This window comes from Pediculus humanus, genomic scaffold (assembly GCF_000006295.1).
Source record: "Pediculus humanus corporis 1103172108278 genomic scaffold, whole genome shotgun sequence".
In the NCBI taxonomy this organism is placed as follows: Eukaryota; Metazoa; Arthropoda; class Insecta; order Psocodea; family Pediculidae; genus Pediculus; species Pediculus humanus.
In genome coordinates, this window is record NW_002987847.1 from 104,006 (window position 1) to 119,146 (window position 15,141).

Here is a 15,141-nt window from a genome sequence, read left to right on the forward strand (position 1 = left end):
TACTCGTGCGTTTTTCCGCCTGTTTTTTTTTTTTCACAATTACATTCGTATAAATATGTGTTTGTTTACCGAAACTTTTTTTTTTTCACTTTTCCCGAACAAACAAACAAACAAACAAACAAAAAAAAATTATAATTTATATATATGCGTAATATTTATATGACAAAAAAAAAAAAAAAAAAACGAACGAACAAACCCCAATTTAATTATTATTATTATTATTTTTTTTTTTTTCACTGCACACCACGTATTCACTTTAATTATTTAAAGAAAAGTTTCGATTTACAAATTAAAACAAAAAAAAAAAAAAAAAAACACAAAATATGTAACACGGCAATAACGAATGCGAACCTCTTTTAAACGTCTTTCTACCTGTAAACAAAAAAAAAACAACATCATTATTATTATTATTATTATTTTGAGTTTTAGTGAAAAGAAAGGGTTTCACATAAGGGAGTAGTGGGACGACGACGACGACGACGTGGCAAAAGAAAAATCTCTCCTCCCTCTCTCTCTCTCTCATCATTGACGAGAAAGTTTTTTAAAAAAGAGAAACGGGCAAAGAGTCAAAAATATTTTTTTTTTTTTTTTAAGACTCTCGTATCCAAAAATAACACTTTCGATTCGATTTTTCTTTTTCTTCTTCTCCTTTAAAAAAAAAAATAAAAATAAAAATAAATAAGAAAGAAGGAGGAGAGAGAGAGAGAGAGAGAGAGAGAGGGGGGGGGAGAGAAAGAGAGTTGAACCAGATTAACTTGGATCAAGGCTCGCTCTTATAAATTAATTAATAATAAACCAACAACAACAACAAAATAATTAATAATAGTGATGGTGGTGGTGGTGACGGTGACGGTGGTGACAACCAAGACAATTTCCAACGTCACCTGTACAGGTGGCCAATGTTTTCCACGTCACGCCTAACGTAAACTTAAAAATGTTCGAAATAGAAAATCATCTCTCGAACCAATAAAAGCCCTACGTATATGTATGAGAGAAAGAGAAGTAATTAAAAATCTTGCCTCTTCTTTCTTCGAGGAATGGAATAATAAAAACGAAACGATGGCGTCTAAGAACGAACAAACAAACAAACAAACAAACAAACGACAATGACACCAACACAAACGACATGATTCCCTCACATTTACACAAGACCGGTAGCCTATCTCTATCTATTTCAAGTTTGTTTCTTTCTCTCCATCGCATTCATTGATTAACCCGAAGCAAAATCATTTCCAATCATTTTCCTCCTTCCAATCCTCATCATGTTTGTTTGTCACGACAACCACAAAAACAAAACACAAGCACTACGATAACATCAACATCGACATTGTGCAAATTCCAATTTCTACGAATTAAAATCCAGCAATTTTAAAGAAGGAAACCAACGAACAAACAAACAAACAAACAAAAGACAACAAAATAAAAAATTTCAAAATCGTCGATTGTTGTTGAAAGTCGAATTGAAAAAAAAAAAAAAAAAAACGTGCAAAATTTTCCACACACACAACTAACAACCAACAACCAACAACAAACCGACAAGTATCGAATTAACAATTTTTTTTTTTTTTTTTTTAAAAAGAATTTTCCGGGAAGTTGAAAAGATGAATCTGTCAATGCAAATATGCTACCTTAGAACTAAAGAAAAATGCAAATAATAAATAAATAAATAAAACAAACAAACAAACAAGAATCACTACAACATAAACAACAACAACAAATTTTTTTTTTTTTAATGTCGCAAAATGCCACGCATGCAATTATCATCACACACACACACACACACACACCTCATCATCTATTCACAATTATAGGAAGAGAAATTATTATTATTATTATTATTATTTATCCTTAAAATTGGAAAACTTTGTTGAACAACAACAACAACAACAACAACAACAACAACAACAACCACAACAACAACACGTGTACGACTCCATTTTCTTATTTTTCTATTTCTTATTTCTTGTCAGTGATATCGACTAGGAACTGCTAATTTCGTTAATTGCATTTCAAGTACGTAAACATTTCGTGCCATATATATATTTTTTCACACGTAATCGCACGCGCACACACGCACACGCACACGCACACACAGTTGAAAAGCAGCATATGGAAAACCTTCATTGAAATGACTTCTTCTTCTTCTTCTTATACATTTTGCATGCGATCCTGATGCGGCGCACGTGGTTTCGTGACGTATGAATCGAGAGGACGAGGAAAAACGTAATTCTCGAACAAACGAAACAAACGATTGACAAGCGAATACTTGCACGTGAAATAACATTTTCAATTGTACAAACACCACAATTCCATTTCATCAACAACAAACATAATCCCAACAACCATTACTTAAATTTGATTGCTGCAATAAAAAAATTTTTTTTTTGTTTCTTTTCCCTAAAATATCCCCTCATTGCATGTTAACGGACGTGACGTCACAAAACAAATTTTTTTTATTTTCTCATTGATGAAACTTGAACAAAACAAGCACACAACAAACAACAACAACAACAACAATTAATTGCAACTTAACCTTTTCACTTTTTAAATTAAACAGAAAAATTTTTTATTGTTCATACAAAACAAACAAAATTTTTTGAGACATTCAAACAAAATGAATATTTAATAAAATATCATCATCATCAATCAATCAATCAATCAATCAATCAATTTTGATATCAATAATTAGTGCAAATAATAAAATTTTTAATATTTCATCGAGTAACACACACACATGCACATTTGAAACAAAATTAACAATAATCACTTTGAGAAGAAACTCGAATGAACAAACAAACAAACAAACAGGCAAATTCATCAAAAAATTGCTTTTTTTCTCTTCATTCGAGTTGTGACATAGAATGAAAGATAGCAAAAATCAAGTGTAATAATAATAATAATAATAATAATAATAATAATAATAACTTTAATGTTTCATCATTTTAAAAAAAAAAAAAGGCAAACTTCATTATATTTGACAATTTCATTTTGTTCGATAAATCATCATCATCATCATCATCATCATCATCATCATCATCATTCAATCGAAAAAAAAAAAAAAAACTTTTGCAAAATTTAAAAAAAAAAAAAAAAAATTTGCAAAAAAAAAACTTTTGGATGATGTGATGATTCTCACAACAACAACAACAACAACAACAACATGATGATGATGATGATGATGATAAAAGAAATTTTAAATCTGTCGAATGATTTTGTGCCAATTCTTATTCAGTAAATAAAAAATTTTTTTCTTTCATCGCTCAAACAAACATGGCCATCCATGATTTGGTTCAATTTCTTCAAGTTAAATTCACAACCTAAATCAGATCAATAACCTTAATATTATTATTATTACTTTGTCCTCTCGACTAAACACATGTGAGCAAGCGAATCAACATTCATCGAATGAATGAGGTAATAATCAATCAGTCAATCAATCAAAACAATCAAAAATCACCTCCTATCCTTTCATTTTAATTCAATTCAAATCGAAACTCATTCATCTTCCATTTTGAATTTCATACAAACACACACATGCACACATGAACAACCTGGATGAAAACTTTGGTTCGAACAAACAAAAACAAACAATTTGAATAGAAAAGAAGCAGAAAACAAACTCAAATTCATATACAACCAACACATTCGATTAAATCACAATTATTTTACAAAACTTAAACACACACACACAAGAAAAAAAAAGTCATAGAGTAAATAAAAGTAGTCAGGTCAAAGTGAAAAAATAATAATAATGATAATAATAAATCACAATAACAACCAAATCACATCACTTATACACCACACACATATATTTTTTTTTTCATTAACAAAAAAAATTTCTTTATTTTTGGAGGACATTTTCCTCCTTCATTCATGATAGTATCTTCATTCATTCATTCCCTCTCTCACTCTCTCACACTCATTCATTCATTCATTTTCCATTACTCATGTTTTCAACAAAATATTATTACAAAACTAACCACCAACACCATCACCATCACCACCACCACCACCATCTTGTAGGAAAAATATATTTAAAATAAAACACTTTGAAATGTTTCTATCTCTCTCACTCTCTCTCTCTGTCTGTCTTTTTCTATCTTTTATTAAGCTTACCTTGAAAATAAATCCAAAAATAAATTATCCCAAACGATATCCAGTTTTTTATAATTTTTTTTTTTGTGAGTGCAAAACAATTTATAAAAAAAAAAATTTTTTTCTGACCTAAATAATAATAATAATAATAAAATGATTATACTTTTAAAAATATATAAATAATAATAATAATAATAATAATGAGAAACTATTATTATTATCATCATTATTTTTCTCTTCTTCCTTATTATTCTTATGCCCTCGTCTTAGTCGTCATTATTATTATTATTATTATTAACATCCATACATTTTTACATATATACATACATACATACATATATGCGCATATATACGCGTACAAAAAGAAAATTTATAATGATGATGATGATGATGATGATGATTCCTAACGTTATTCTATTATCAATGAGAGAAGAGTAGAAAAATGTCGAATTATGGTCGTACTTGTCGTACATAAAAAATTATTATCATTATTATTATTAATAAAAGAAAAACGCGGCGTAAATTCCTACCCGAAAATATTAAACAAAACCGTTTGTCCTTTTGCTTCTTCTGTTACTTCTTTCACAATCCCATTTTTTTTTCCCACTTTTTTTTCCCGGCTTTTTCTACTTCCACGACTTTTTCTCTCTCTCTCTCTATCTCTCTCTCACTTTTACATTTTTTAATTAAACTTTTTCGCGACGAAAAAATACGACCATCGACCATCGACGACTACGACGACGACGACGAACTGAACTATCTATCCTTTTTTTTTTTTTTTTTTTAAAATATGTATGTATTCAATTCGAAAAATGATATCGATTCATCGAACGATGGATGGATCGATGGATCGATCGATCGATCGATCACTCGTTATTTACTGTGATAATATTAATAAAAATAAAATCCAACGGCGCATATATGTATATATATATGTGGTAGAAAAAGACAGACAAACACATACACACACTCACGCATTTATATTTATGAATTCACATTACAAAACGTTTTTTTTTTTAAATTAAAAATTAATAATAATAATAATAATAATAATAATAATAATAATAATAATAATAATAATAAACCAACAACAAGAAAAAAAATTAAAACCAAACCGAATAAAAAAAAAAAAAAAATTAATAAAATCGAACAAACCGAATTTTTAATATTAATAATAATAATAATAATAATAATATTAAAAAATTTTAAATGTACGTTTAAACTTTATATATATACTTCACAAAACTAATAATAATAATAATAATAATAAAATATTTTCTATTTAAAAAAAATTTTTTCTTTTTTTTTTTTTTTAATTTTTAAAACGTGTAACTGAAAAACCTAAATAACATAATTCTGATGTTTTCAACACACTCTCACTCTGTGTTAGATTCTTGTAACAAAACCCGTACTGCGCATGCGCTCCCTTGAGTTTTTTTTTTTTTTTTTTTATTTCTTTCTTTTTCTCTCTTTCCCTCTCTCTCTCTCTCTCTCTCACTCACTCACTCTTTTTCCTTCCTTTTTTTTTTTTTTTTTTTTTTTTTTTTTTTTTTTTTACATCGCGCACGTTTACGCGTTGAGCGCTCCTAGTGTCCGACACGCGAATTAAAAACTTCATTCATGGCTGCCGCGGTTGAGGTGCAATTGCTTTATTATTATTATTATTATTATTTTCATTTTCTCTTCTCTCTATCTCTATCTCTCTCTCTCACTCATAATCAATTTATTATTTTGTTGTAATTCATAAACGACGACGACGACGACGACGAAAAAAAAGATTCCATTATTATTATTATTATTATTATTATATTTTCCTCATATTTATCAGTTTCTTTTTCATTAAAAATTTCTCTTTATCAAATATAATTTTTATAATCAATCACACACGTTATTATTATGTCGTCTGCTCCCACTCCCCCTCCCCTTCCTTCCCCCTACGAAAAACAATGATAATAATAATAATAAATTTTTCTCGTAATTTTACGTAATTTGTTACAACGTAACATACACACACACACACCTATCGGTGTTACGTTATAAGCTGTTATTATTATTATTATTATTATTATTATTAATCACTTGACCTAATTGTGTTCTATTTCAATAATTAAACACGCACACAAACACGCACATATAACGAATTTTTGTATTGCCATCATCATTATTATTATCATTAAAGAGAAGATAGTTTAGTAAAAGATCGATCAAAATATCAAGCAGAAGAAAAAAAGTGACGTCGATGACGATAACAACAACAACAACAAGAACGGTACAAGAAGAAATTCGATTTGAAACCAGATCGTAGAAAACAATGGATGGTATTGTTGTTGTTGTTGTTGTTTGTTGTTTGTTGTCGTTTGTTGAACGTTTTCCAAATTGAAAAGAGGCGCGCAGTTATGCACAGCCTAACTGGAAATTAATGTTATAAATTCTTATATAGGATGAATGTGACACTGAAATCTTATCTTTCGTAAATCAGTCTCGCCAAGGTAGGAAAAAAAAAAAAAAAATTATTGCAGGACATTATTTGATTAAGGTTTATTATCATCATCATCATCGTCATCGTACCTACCACCGCCATTACCATCTCATATTAATTTAACAAATCTCAATAATCAATTAACTACGAATCCTCACTCCTCCCCCCCAAACAGAAAAAAAGGCGGAAGGTCACAAACGGAAACGGATTAAAATTTTATCTTCTGCTTTTTTTTTTTTTTTTTGTCTTCTGCTTCCTACTTCTTTCAACCCCGAAGATTTTTTTTTTTTTAAAAACTATTCTACGACTTCCTCCCTCTGCTAATTTAAAATCTTTTTCTCACTTCCCGTTTCCGTTAAATATTTCATCTTCTTGTTCTTTTCTCTCCTCCCCTCTCCCTCTTTCCTCCTCCTCCTACTACCACCACCTCCTCTTTCCTTCTTTTGACCGACGCCCTGTGACTCTCGTTATTTGTTTGATTTAATTCATTCTTTCTTTCTCTCTTTCTTTCAAAAGGATGACACATTTTTTTTTCCCTTTTCAATCAGAGTGCGTGAGAATGTTTTCCTTTTGATCCTTATTACAATCTCTCTCTCTCTCTCTCTCTCTCTCTCTCTCTCTTATAAGTCTTCCGTTAAACATTTTTCTCCAAAATTACGCCATAATGTTTTTCCCCGTTACTCAAAGTAAGTCGAGTCAACAAAAGGAAAAACTCATCGCGTCACCGCCACCACCACCACCCATCACGTGATCGTTTTTTTTTTTTATTAAATACCCTTTTCGGATAATTACGTGTCATTTTTTAACATAAACATTCGAAAATTCTAGAAAATTAAAAAAAAAATGTACGCGGCGGATTCACACGACGCGCGACCTTTACACACGTTTAAAAAATTCTTTTTTTTTTTTTTTGAGGTGAGACCGCCGCGGATTCGTTTCACTCGAATTTTTTTTTTTTTTGGGAAATTTCGCTCGTTCCACTATTCAAACTACGCATATGCGTATGTAAATGCGTATGTAAATGGGTACGCATGTACAACAATTTAATGTTGTTGTTTTTAAACACTTTTGGCCATCGGTAAACGTGACCCCGCCGCCGCCATCGTAATTACAGTTTTTTTTTTTTTTTTTTTTTAAACCGACCATATTAATTACGGTCTCGGTAAAACTTTAAAAAAAAAAAAGTGCGTGCGTGCGTGCGTGTGTGCGCGCCTTCAATAAATAAAAAGTACGCGTACGTACGCACATACACGCATACGCGCGAACGTTCGACGCTCGAACCACGGAGAAACACGCAAAATACCCTTAATTACCCTTAGATAAATATATATATGCCTAAATATGATGCACGCGCACACGCACACACGCACGCACGCACGTTCTAAATACGCATACTAATCGTACCGCAATTAGATCTCCTATAATTTTTTTTTTTTTTTTTGGCTAGGTACCCTCTTCTAATTACCTACATCAAACAGTCCTAATGGTCTCCATCGTTTTCATTTTTCACACCCCCCCCCCCGTCACAACCATCGCAAAGTTTCCCATAATCTCCCTCGTGACATATCGACTCGAACTAAAGTCGATCCAATAATAATAATAATAAAAAAAAAAAAGATTAAAATTTTTTTTTTTTTGAATTCTACACGTACAGGTAACACAAAAAAGGGTAAGAAAATATATAAATAAATAAATAAATAAATGTATGCAGGCACAAACACAAAAAGAATGAATGAATGAATGAATGGTGGTGGCAGTATAATCCCGGTAAGGGAGGAAGGGTAGAGGGGGAGACGGGGGGAGGAGAGAAGGCGACGTGAGTGTGAAATAGTTGACAGCATTGTCTGTCAATTTGCGGATTTACGGACCGTGATGTCAAGGGGGGGGATGAATTCGAGTAGTAGCATGCATGGACGTAAGTACGCACTACCCACCCACGCACGTATGTGCGTGGGTGGGTGCGTGCGTGCGTATGCATGCATGCACAGGGTAAGAAGGAAGTTTATGCGTGCGTGCGTGCGTGCGACCGTGTGTTTTTATTTATTTTCGTTTTCCTACCAAAAAAAAAAAAAAGGTTTTTATTTTTTTTCTCCTTCTCCTCATTGAGGCGTGATCCTGAAAAGTTTATCCGTATTATTTGTACGGATGATTGACGATATTGATTGATTTCAGGTAGCCCATATACCCTCGAATTTCATACACATGTTCGAAAGAGTGTTCACGACAACAACAACAAAAAAATTAGAGAGAGAGAGAGAGAGAGAGAGAAAGGTTCAAAATATCTATCATTTCACTATTGTAAATTTTCCGACGGATTTCTATCCCCTCCCCCGCTCCTCCCTTCCCTTCCCCTCAACACGTCCTATTAATAAATACCAATCGTGACGTCAACGAACTTCCCAACCGGATATGATTAAACTTTTTAAACGTTTCTTTCTTTCTTAAAAAATACCATTTTTTAATCAATTAGACAAATTTATTCATCGTCGCGATGAGAAAAAATGGATGATGATGATGATGATGATGATGATCGTAATGGAAGGTATTAAATATAAACATCAAATAAATGTGTTGATGAATCGATATCGATGACGTCGACGAGCATGATGATGATGATGATGATGATGATGACGAACCAAGTTTGGAATTTAAAGGTAATTAGTTATGGCAGAGAGAATTATCCGTGAGAATTCACTTGTTGTTGTTTAAACAACAAGTACCCGCGCGCGAAAAATTTTTTAAATTCAAGGATTTCATATAAACAACAACGTTTACGTGAAAAAACACCAAAAAAAAAAAAAAATCAAACATTCAATAATAATAATAATGATAATAATTGAAATCCAAACCGTAAATTTTTTTTTTCTTGTTTTTTTTTTTTTTTTTTTTTTTTTTTTTTTTTTTTTTTACAATGGATTGTGCAACGTGAACACACGATTACCGAGAAAATGAGTATGGGTCGAATGGTATCGTAAAGTGTTGGTGTCCAGGATTTGTAATTAATAATAATGGAAACGACGTTCAAGGTTCGCCGTGAAGAAAACAACCTTGTGAAAGCAACTTTTTGACGTACCCGATATGCTACGAATCCGTCAATATCAAAAAAATAATCGAAACGACACTCGCACGCACGCACGCACACACGCACGCACTCGTTTTAACCAAAAGTCATTCATCAGCAACGGCTACACAACAACAACAACAACAACAACAAACGCCACACAACAAACAACATGTGCAACAACGGTAAAAAAAATAGGTAATCAGATCGATGTCCCGTGGTGGCCTGAATGCGTTCAACGATTCGGTTTTTACGAACTCACGCACGCACTCACGCACACACGCACACACAATAAGTTTCTATAATGATTAATTTGGTTAAATTATTATTATTATTATTATTTTCCGTACCTGCTGGAGATATTCACGGCGGCCCGATCGTCGTAATCCGATACCAGTTATTTTTTTTTAACGTAATAACACAAAAATTTTTTTTTTTTTTTTCGCGCGGTATGCGAAATCGATAAATCAAATGTTGGAACAACCGGACAACCGGAGAAATATAATAATAATAATAATAATATTTAAAAAAAACCAGTTAACAAACAAACAAACAAACTAAAAAACAAACATTTATCAAGTATGTATATATATTGTTTTCGACGTAAATTCACCACCCGCTTTTCCTTAAACTCGTAATAATAATAATAATAGTAATAATAATAATAATAATAATAATAATAATGATAATGATGATGATGATGATGGTATAAAACTTGATTGCGTATCAATCGCGGCGTACGCAGCGAATCGAAGAAGCGGTTTTTTTTTTTTGTTCTGCGTTGGAACAAACGAACAAACGAACGATTTGACTGATTGACTTACGAATGAATGAATGAATGAACGATGATGATGATGATGATGATACTACGTATTTCACATTGCGTGACGACGAAGCCGAAGACCTCAATGAAAACGGACAGCAAGGAAGGAAGAAATCGGTCGAAATTATTTTTTCTTTTTTCTTCTGCTTTTCAATTTTTTTTCTTTTGGAAAATTATGGCGGCCGACCGTTACACGTTAATTAATTTGAAATTCCTCAACATGGGTTTCGATACCATTGATAAACAAAATTTTTTTCTCTCTCTTTCTTTCTCGCGGGGGGGGGGGGGTTCACAATCTTGTAATTATGTTTTTAAACATCATGTTTTCGCAGCGTTCATCAACATTTTCGCGTTTTTTTCCCTCCATCCTTTCATTCCCGCCGCCGCCATCATCATCATCATCATCATCATTCTCATCGCATAGAAAAAAAAAAAAAAATCGATTCTCAAAATAAAATTTGGACATGCGAGTTAAAAATTTAATTTTAATTAAAATAATATAACGTTTAAATTAATGGCGCCAAACGTTTTATTATTTTTTTTTTTTTTTCGTTTTTTATTGTTTGTTGTTCGTTTGTTTGTTTGTTTGTTTGCGTGGTTAATTTATTTTCTTGGCAAAAGAAAAAAATTTTTTTGGGGGCCTTTTTATAGTCAGTCAGGTAAAGTCAACAAACAGTTCAAATTTTCCGATAGGAGTGTTTTTCTTTCACAACAACAAACAAATTCACTTTGAGAGAAGGAGAGAGAGGAGGGGGGAGGGGAGGGAACAAACGACAAACGCCTCTCATAATCATTATAAAACTAATACTACTAGTACTGTGAGAACGCAACAAACATCACACGCAGTTTTTAAAAAAATTGTAAATAATGACACACACTCACGCACACGCACACGAAATTCATTTTTTTTTGTTTGTTTCTAAGAACTTCCATTGCTTGCTGCAGGAATAAACAACCGGAAACGACAGCCTACAACGAAATAGAAGAGAGAGAGCACACCCACAACAACTTATTTTAATTTTTTTTCCCTACGAAAAATTAAAAAAAAAAATTAACGACTCAAAATTCTTTCGAATAATAATAATAATTTTTTTCCTTCTCATTTGGGTGAATAAGTTTCCACTCCCCCCACCTTCCCCCCATCATCATCATTAACTGGATCAGGGGCATTATATAACGTCATCATTGAACCTGTTTGTAGTAACTCATCATACGATGAGTCAATACCATACGAACAAACAACAACCACAGACGATACGTCGTCATCGTCGTCGTCGTCGCAGAGTCTACTACCACGACAACAACAATGACAAGCAAACCAATAATTTACTAAACGGAAATGAACAATAATAATTCACCGATGCAATTGCATTGCACACAAACAAACAAACAAACAAACGTCATTAACCCCTTGTGGCATTCATCCGCAAAAAGAATGAGAGTGAGAGAGATAGATAGATGGGAACACAGCAACAAATAACAAACGGGGGCAAAATTTTTTTTTTTTTTTTTTTTCCTCCCATTCATTTTATATGGATAATGAGTGAGAATGAAAGGGGAAGATTCACACGGGCCCCCGGATTTTCATTCAATAAAGTTCCGGTTTTTCAAATATACACTTCCACCTTTTCATTTATCATTATTATTATTATTATTGGCATATGCGACTTCCGGATACGTCAAAAACAATCCCTCGATTTAATTCTTTCTCTTTTTTTTTTTCTTTTTTTACCAACAGGGGGAAAACCATAACAAAACAAAACAACGTAAACTTCATTCATTTATCCATTATTATCATTATCATTCATAATACCCGCATACCTGATTTTCCACAAACTTTTCACTCGCACATCAACACTTCACAACACACGAGAGAGAGAGAGAGAGAGAGAGAGAGAGAGAGAGAGAGAGAGAGAGAGAGAGAGAGAGAGAGAGAGAGGAAGAGAGAGAGACAAATATAAAAAAAAAAAGGAAATTTCCTGCGCGTTTCATATGAATATTATTGTTTAGTCATCTTTAAAACGTTTCCGTTTCCGGTTAACGAAAATAGATTTTATTTGATCGTATATATATATATACTCCGGTCGATTCTTATTTACTATCATCGTTTGTCGAAAAAAAAAAAAAAAAATTTATTTATAACAAACAACATTTGTCAGTCTGTCGGTTTGTCGGTCGATTTTTCTTCGGTTTAATTTCGAATGGGGGATGAATGAGAGAGAGAGAGAGAGAGAGAGAGAAAGAAAGAAAGAGAGAGAGAGAGAGAGAGGAAATTTGTTGGGATGAATTTATAGATAAAAAAAAACTATGATGAATGAGACTGACTGATTAACTCTTTTGAACTATTTTTTTCCTCTAAAAGATTTATTAATTATTAAAATGTATACTCGAAATGAAGAGGGGAGAGGGGGCGGAGAGACAGACTCATTTAATATATATTTAATTGTTTAAACAAATTTTTTTCCTAACCCCCCCTCCCCTCCCCGACAAATTACGATGATACTGAGGGGATGAGAAGATAAATGGGGGAAACTACGAGCAAGAACAAGAACAAAAAGCAGAAGAAATATGTTGATTACGTCACGTTTTCTACTACCACACACACACACACACACACGCACACACCTTCTTCTTTGAAAACCTTCTCAAAACAAATTTCCCCGTCCCCGTCCCCCTATCCCACATTTTCTTTTAATTAATATCAATTTCTGGAAAATTTTAAAGGTCTTCGTAGTAATTCAAAACAAACAAACCGTTTGTCCCTCATCCAAGTTTGTTATGTTGGTAACACAAAACGAAGAAATTTTTTTAAACCGGACACGTTTAAAAAAAAACCGTGTGAAAATAAATCACGGTTCGCCGATTTCCCAAAAAAAAAAAAAAAAAAAAAATTTCTTTCTTTCTTTCATTCTTTCATTCAGTTTCGTTTCGTTTAATTGGCTATGAATCATTATTATTTATAATGAAATAATAATAATAATAAAAACCTGCTACTCATCAGGACCGTAACTATCCAAAAAAAAAAAAAAACAAAACAGGTAAACGAGTTTTCTCCCCCGGAAAATATCCCGTACAAACAAACAAACACACACACACACACACGCCCATGTTTTTTTTTTATCAACATAGTTTTCATAACTGCCAACTTTTAGACACAAAACTGATGATGATGATGGTGGAGGTGGTGGTGATGATGATGATGATGATGATGGTGGTGGTAGTGGTGATGATGATGGTGGTGGTGGTGGTGATGATGATGATGATGATGATGATGATGATGATGGTGGAGGTGGTGGTGATGATGATGATGTTATGATGATGTTGATGGTGGTGGTAGTGGTAGTGGTGGTTATGATGATGATGATGATGGTGGTGGTGGTGGTGGTGGTGATGATGATGATGACAATGTGAAACAGAGAGAGAGAGAGAAAGACAGACAATATTTGGCACGACTTATTATAATTCCAAATAAAAAAATCTTATTCCGCCACGTTTTTTCCGCTACCATCCTAATCATCATCATCATCATCATCATCATCATCATCATACAATCATTATTATTATTATTATTAAAAAATCAAATTCAATAATAATTAATATAAACGAACAAACGAATGAATGAATGAATGAATGAAACGAAACGAGAAACAAACAAGATTCGGCAAACGATCCTATTTTCGGTAAGGCCCCAATCAGTAAAAAAAAAAAAAAAGAATTTCTATTAATAGAAAGTGGAAACCATGTTTTTTTTGAAAACTTCGGCGGGGAGGTCGAAACAATTTCAATGTGGGCACCTAAACAACAACAACAACAACCTTCACAATATTTACAATTGCTCCCGGGTAATAAATTTTTTTTTTTTTTTTAAGGGACGGACGGCAAACTCCTACTTATATATATATATATATATATACTTTAAACGACATTTTCTTTTTAACGATACGTTTTCTCTCTCTCTCTCTCTCTCTCTTTCTCTCTCTTTTACTGATGTCGAACGTGTAAATATTATTATTATTATTTCTAACAATTATTCAATACGTAATTAAAAATTTATTAACGGTTAATTCGAATTGGAAGCTTTCACGTTTGCCCCCTCCCCCCGTGTTTTAAAAACAATAAAATTTATAAGGGGGAAGAAAATTAGGGGAGGGGGGAGAAAATTATAATGTTTCGTAATAACGATAACGATTTAAGAACATAATTTGCAAGAAAAAAGTATAAAAAAAACTCACCAAAATGAAATCCAAATTTTTACACCGTTACAACGGAATGTATTGAAAAAACAAAGATGGCGGCCAACAATTGACTTTGATTCTATCGTTGTCGTTCCTTTTTTTCCCTCCCTCTCGCCCACGTTAAAACGATTTTAAAAAATTCGATTTATTTATATTAAAAACAACAAAACGATTTCAAATTTTATTACCGAATGTAATTAAAACTCGACATTTTGTACGCACGACGCAAATAAATTTTTTTCAACCCTTTCTCGTTAAAAAATTCACGCGTAATTGTTTCGTCGTCCGTTCGAGCGCAAGAAACGCGAGCGTGGGTAAAAAGAGAAAGAGAAAGAGAGAGATAGAAAGATTCAAGGAAGGCGGTGAGACGATCCTGCGGGGGTTAGGAAGGAAACAAAACGAAAAAATAATAATAATAATAACAGTAACAAACTGCCGTTTTGATATT